We start from the raw sequence: 7,079 nt of genomic DNA, 5'->3' as shown, positions 1-7,079 counted from the left end.
CTGGTGGAAGCCATCCTGACGTATTCCGCGGCTAACGAATTTGCTAGGCCAATGCAGCGCCCAAGAGGATTGTCTCTGATTAACCGCTCCCTGAACAAGACGTCTGTTGCGTGATTGTGCAGGAGTCCAATAAAGGTGCCAGCAAGTGCCCAGATACAGAGGTGTCGCTGTGGGCTCAGGGGACTCGGGTGGAAACTACCCCAATACGAATAGCATGGAATGGCAAATGGCCAGAAAATGTTGCGCAAGATGGTGAATTATGCCTGGGCAGGCAGAAGCCAGAGGAAATTCTGGTGGAGGCCAACAGCGGTCCTGACGTGTCCCGCTGGTAACGAGTTTGCTGGGCCGATGCAGCGCCCAAGAAAATTGTCTGATTAACCCCTCCCTAAACAAGATGTCTGTTATATGACTGTGAGAAGAGAATTGTCTCTGACTAACCGCTACCTGAACAAGACGTCTGTTGCGTGTCTGCAGGGGTCCGATAAAGGTGCCAGCAAGTGCCCAGATACAGAGTCGTCTCTGTGGGCTAAGAGGACTGGGGCGGTAATTAACCCAATACGAATGGCATGGAATTGCAAAACGCCAGAAAATTTTGAGAAATATGGTGAACTATGCCTGGGCAGTGAGAAGCCAGAGGAAACCTCGTGGACGTGCCCAGCAAGTATGGAGCTTAAAAATGATTGTAATGAGGTGTGGTTGCCAGTAGATTGCAACAGTAGCTTTGATCAGAGGAGAGCCACAATGTTGGGGGAGTAGGAAAAGCCCACTGTAGACAAGAAAGCATGTGGAGGAGCTTTAGCTTAGTGATAAGAAATTTGTCAAGACGTGGAAAGCCACCGGGTGATCGCGCGTATCTTTGACTTACTTGTTCAACGGATGAAGCTTCGTGGGCAAACGGCATCGAGCTAGTACGGCACATTGATCCAAAGAAGCCATGAAGCAAACATCATAGGGCTGTTTAGTTGATACGCCCCCCCTGCCCCCCCATCAAGCCACCGGGTCATCGTGCGTCTCCTGACTTTCCCCTTCACCGGATGAAGCTTCCTGGGCAAACTGCATTGATGTAGCACGCTGCAAATCCAAATATTCCATGCAGCAAAAATCACAGGTCTGTTTAGCTGAGCTCCTCAACAACGACATCTGTTGCCTGACAGTACAGGAGTCCGATAAAGGTGCCGCAAGTTCCCAGATACAGAGGCGTGTCTGTGGGCTCAGAACTGGGGCTGTAACTAACTCATTACAAATGGGATGCAGTGGCAGACGGTCAGAAGATTTTGTGAAAGATGGTAAACTATGCCCGGACAGGGAGAAGCCAGAGGAAACTCTTGTGGAGGCCTGCGGCAGTTCTGATGTGTCCCTCTGGTAACGACCTTGCTGGGCCAACGCACAGCGCCCTAGAGAATTGCGTGACGATACAGGAGTCCAATAAAAGTCCCAGCAAGTGCTCAGATACAGAGGTGTCTCTGTGGGCTCAGATAACTGGGGCGGTAACAAACCCATTACGAATGGGATGGTATGGCAGAAGCTGGAAATTGTTGTGAAAGATGGTGAACTATGCCCGGGCAGGGAGAAACCAAAGGAAACTCTGGTGGAGGCCCGGAGCGGTTCTGAGGTGTCCCTCTGGTAACGAGAATGCTCGGCCAAGACTGTGCCTTAGGGGACTGCGTCTGATAAACGGCTCCCTGAAAAAGGAGATTTGTTGTGTGACGGTAAAGGTGTCCGTTTAAGGGATCAGCAAGTGCCCGGATACAGAGGCGTCTCTCGGGGCTGAGAGAGCTGGGGCGGGTAACTAACCCATTACGAACGGGATGGTATGGCAGACAGACGTAAAATGTTGCACCGGTGCGGAATAGGGCGTTTGAAGTCTTCTCACCTACGGAAAGTGCATTGACGCAGAGGCGTCTGTGTGGGCTGTGAGATTTAGGACTGTAAATAACCCATTACGAATGGGATGGTTTGGCAGAAGGCCGGAAAATGTTGCGCCGGCACGGGGCTGGGTGTTTAATGTCTTCCCGCCCGTGGAAAGTGCCTGGGATACAGAGGAATCTGTGTGGGCTGAGAGAACAGGGGCGGTACCTAACCCATTATGAATGGGATGGGACGTTAAAAGTCTCCTCGACGGAAAATGTTGCGCTGGCGTGGAGCTGGCCGTTCTCCCCGCCTGCGGAAAGTGCCTGAATAGAGAACTGGTGCGGTAACTAAACCATTACCAATGAAATGGTGTGGCAAACGGCCAGCGCGGGGCGTTTGAAGTCTCCTTGCCCGGTGAAAATGCCCTGACAGAGGCGTCTCTGTGGGCTGAGAGATTTGAGGCGGTAACTAATGTATTACGAATGGCAGGGTTTGGAAGGCGGCTTGAAAATGTTGCACCGACACGGGGCAGGGTTGTTAAGTCACCCCACCCGAAGAAATTGCATGGACACATGGCGTCTGAAAAAATAAGAGGTGTGTGTCATCCAGCCAACATGTCACTATGAGCCAGCACTGATTTTGGGTCAATAGGTCACTTGACCTGGAAGATATTAAGCAAAAGTGCTAATATTGACTTAAAAAATAAAAATAAAAGGTCATGTGACCTATTGACCCCAAATCAGTGCTAAAACATAGCTCCATGTTAGCTGGTTGACACTTTCTTTCTTCTTTTTTTCCCATTTCAACATTTCCTTAATTTTCAACTAACTTATATTGTACATATCAATATTATAGCTCAATACCAGGTCATGGAACCTATTTACCCCACAAGAGTGCATACCCAATGAAATGTGAATTGGTGCTGTATTATGCTGAAACATCTTTTAAACTGTTTGTCAATTAAAACAAATTTTTTATACTCCTTGTCAATAAAATGTTATTTCACGCACACTACCGTAAATCCTTGTAAAGGGAAAACTGAAAGGGCGAACTTGAAATGAAGAGCGGCTGGCTCACTGATCTGAATACAGTATATTAATGGATAGCCGATAGCCCATACGCGCCCGTGCAAGCCGTTGAAGCGACAGGGCAGCCATCTTACTCCTCCCATCTCGCGAGCGGACTACTGTATAAACTATTGACCATTTGCACCAACATTACGTGACTGCCCTATGACGGACGGCGGAAGGAAATGATTGTTGAATGGAAGTGAAAGTGACCTAGAGCGACTTAGTGACTTAGCGACTGTTATTTTATAAATGAAAAGTTATTATTATGAAATTGCTGACTTTGCCGGAATTCACAGCGCACGACCTATATCATTATGTAGTCAATGTCGTCTCTTCTCCTTACACCGGGGGCTGATTCAAAATCTTGCCGCTGGCTGAGTCTCTGGGACAATATACCTCGTAATGCAAAGGTAAAACTTGTTTATCATGCTAACTGACTTTTTTTTTTTACACAGTCCGTTCTATATTGAAACGCTGTGATGATGTTATGTTACTATGTTTAAATGTTATGTTACTATGTTTACTAGCATGGAACAAATAACTATCATAGTGGCAAGCTATGCAGTAATTTCATGAATATGACTCCGGCTCCAGAGTGAAAAACTCCAAGCACAAAGATGAACTCCCCCATTATTAAACAGTCAAATGCACTTAATAGTTTTGAAGAAGGTGCATTTTAAAACTAAGCTGTGTGTTTGTGCAGTTGGAGTGGACACTAAGTATTTGGCTCCTAAATGTGATTTGAAGCACGCAATTCGACACCTCTGTTACAATCTTTGTTAGAGTGTACGTTTACTAGTAAAATGTATGAACATTTATCTACTAATTACAACATTTATCTACTAACCTAGCAAAAAATGATTGCTGCAAATCCGTGAATACTTTGTGGGCTGCCAGTCCTTTCTGTTGATTGCTGCTATCAAGCGACGTCTTTTGTCTTCATTAGTAGGTATGCGATAAAAAGCAACATTTGGTTTACTCCTTTGTTTGTCTGTACAACCAACCGCACAGTAAGATATGACCATTTTATAAGATAATTGATTAGATAAAGGACTTTACGCTGTACGAGATTCAATGGTTACAATACAATGAGGGCCGTGACGTCACATGCAAAAGGTCAATACGTATACGTACAGATTAGACATACAAACCCAATTCCCCAAAAGTTGAGACACTATACAAATTGTGAATAAAAACGGAATGCAATTATGTGGAAGTGCCAAATAAATAAAACAAATTCAGAATAGAACTTAGATGACAGGTCAAAAGTTTAAACTGAGAAAATGTATCATTTTAAGGGAAAAATATGTTGATTGTAAATTCCATGGTGCCAACAAATCTAAAAAAAGTTGGAATAGATAGGCAATAAGAGGCTGGAAAAGTCAATTGCACTTCCACAAACAGCTGGAAGACCAGTTACCACTAATGAGGTCCATTGGCAACTTGATTGGAGTATAAAAAGAGCTTCTTGGAGTGGCAGTGTCTCTCAGAAGCGGAGATGGGTAGAGAATCATCAATTCCTCCAATGTTGCGCAGAAAGATAGTGGAGAAATATCTGAAAGGTGTTTACCAGCGAAAAATTGCAAAAAGGTTGTAGTAATCATCCAAAGATTGAGAGAATCTGGAACAATCTCTGTGTGTAAGGGTCAAGGCCGAAAAATCATACTGGATGCCCATGATCTTCGGGCACCGCAAACAGGAACACTTACTGTAAGGGAAATCACAGAAAACATTGTGGGTGAACACAATCCACCGTGCCAGCCGCCGTTGCCAGATGAAACTCAACAGTACAAAGAAGAAGCCATTTCTAAAGCAGACCAAAAAGCGCAGGCGTTTCTCTGGGCCAATGGAGTGTGGCATAGTGGAAACCTGTTTTGTGGTCAGACGAATCGAAGTTCTTTGTGGAAAACTGGGGCGCTATATCATACTGACTAAAGAGGACAAGGACAACCCAAGTTGTTATCAGCACTCAGTTCAGAAGCCTGCATCTGTGATGGTATGGGGTTGCATGAGTACGTGTGGCATGGGCAGCTTCCACATCTGGAAAAGCATTGTCAATGCAGAAAGGTATATTCAGATTGGAGAACAACATATGCTCCCATCCAGGCATCATCACTTTCAGAGAAGATCTTGCATTTATTAACACTATAATGCCAGACCACATGCAGCACCAATTACAACATCATGGCTGCATAGGAAAAGGATCCGGGTATTGAAATGGCCAGCCTGCAGTCCACTTCTTTCACTTATAGAGCACATTTGGCGCATCATAAAGGGGAAGGTGCAACAAAGAAAGCCCAAAACAGTTGAACAGTTAGAGAGACGCGTGTTAGACAAGAATGGGACAGCATTCCTATTTCTAAACTTGTCTCCTCGATCCCCAGACGTTTGCAGACTGTTGTAAGAAGAGGAGGGGATGCCTCACAGCGGTGAAAATGGCCTTGTCCCAACTTTTTTGAGATTTGTTGACACCATGGAATTTAAAATCAACATAGTTTTCCCTTAAAATGATATTTTCTCAGTTTAAACTTTTGACCTGTTCTCTATGTTCTATTCTGAATAAAATATTACTATTTGGCACTTAATGTTTTTATTCACAATTTGTATAGTGTCCCAACTTTTTGGGAATTGGGTTTGTATATATTTAACATAATTAACAAGTAGACATATGCTCTGCTTTGAAGACCCCCGTTTTCTTTTATTGCTCAGTTAATATTAGATCTGGCAGAGGCATCTTTTGTTGAATTACAGGTATAATTATTTAATAAAAAATATAGGAGGGCTGTGCATCATTGTCACTAAACGAGCTTTGTGTTACAGTGTGGGCAGGTGTGTCCAGTTGGTACAGAACTGCCCTACCCTTTGTGAATGGTACAGTGACAAGCCCTACCTGAATAACATCATTAATCCAGGGATTGTGCCCCTACATGAACAACACGGGCCCAATTTCATCTTCATGGAAGAAAATGCTCCAGCTCGTCGAGGTGGCATCATCGGGGAACGGCTGTTGGAGACTGGTGTGCCTCAAATGGAATGGCCTGCACTTTCTCCAGACCTAAATCGTATTGAAAACCTGTGGAATCAGCTGAGTCGCCGTGTAGAGGTTTGTAACTCTGCACCCCAGAATCTCAATGACCTGAGGGCTGCCCTTCAGAAGAGTGGGATGCCATGCCTCAGCAGACAATGAGTCGACTTGTGAACAGCATGAGACATCGTTGTCATTTGTTGTTGCGGTGTACCCACCATTGCTGTTAACTTTTGATTCAATCAATTGCTTGAGATGAGGAACCACCAGTGCATCCTTCTACTTAATTGTCCTACTTTCATGATATGATGTTACTGTCGCGTGTACTTTTGACATTTTCCATAAATTTTACCTGAAAGCCAAATATCCCTAACTTTTTGTGAGTAGTTAATTTATACGTATTTAGGGCAAGTTGAAAATGTCTCAAGTCCTCTTGTTGATGTTTAACAAATTTAAAACATCATAAATCATGCTATTTCTACTAAGTACTGTCTCAAATGTTCTCCAATTTCGATACTGTAAATGTATTGGATTGTATGCCAAGAAATATTTCTTGGGATAATTAATCTGGTGGCTTCTCCGTAGTGATATATTTGCGAAAACTCTCAGAAAACATTTTTTCTTCTTCAAAATAATTGACATTGGATAATTTCCAGAGGCACATCTATGGATGACGATGACGACAACATAAAACTGCTATTCAACATTCAACTCAAAATTAGGACGCAGCTTTTGTCGACATAATTATGATAGCAGACCTTATTTGTAGGTTGCCACTAGGTGGAAGCAAAAATATGGTGATGGACCAGACCTCACGGCCCCAGCAGTTTAGCATTGGGATAGTACTGTTCTCAGCAAGCTTCCCAGTTGGTCTAATGTTGTTTCTGTAATTGCTAAAATGTTACAAGTAGCCGGTCCCTGAAGCTGTTCGACAGCGTTGGATTCATGGAATTGTTTTTATAAGGTAGTTTATGACATTTTGTCGATCAAAGTTTATAGTTTATTCTTTTATAAGTGCCAATGAGAGTTGACTGCTCTTAACAAGTATTGTCCCACTTTGACATGTAATGCGTTTAAACAGTCAAACAGTGATCACGATGTCAAAGAAATGCAACCACAACACCTTGCATTTT

This window comes from Leptonotus elevatus, chromosome 6, assembly GCF_054856555.1.
Source record: "Leptonotus elevatus isolate MCC_2025b chromosome 6, RoL_Lele_1.0, whole genome shotgun sequence".
Lineage (NCBI taxonomy): Eukaryota > Metazoa > Chordata > Actinopteri > Syngnathiformes > Syngnathidae > Leptonotus > Leptonotus elevatus.
Note: the sequence above shows the minus strand (reverse complement) of the source record.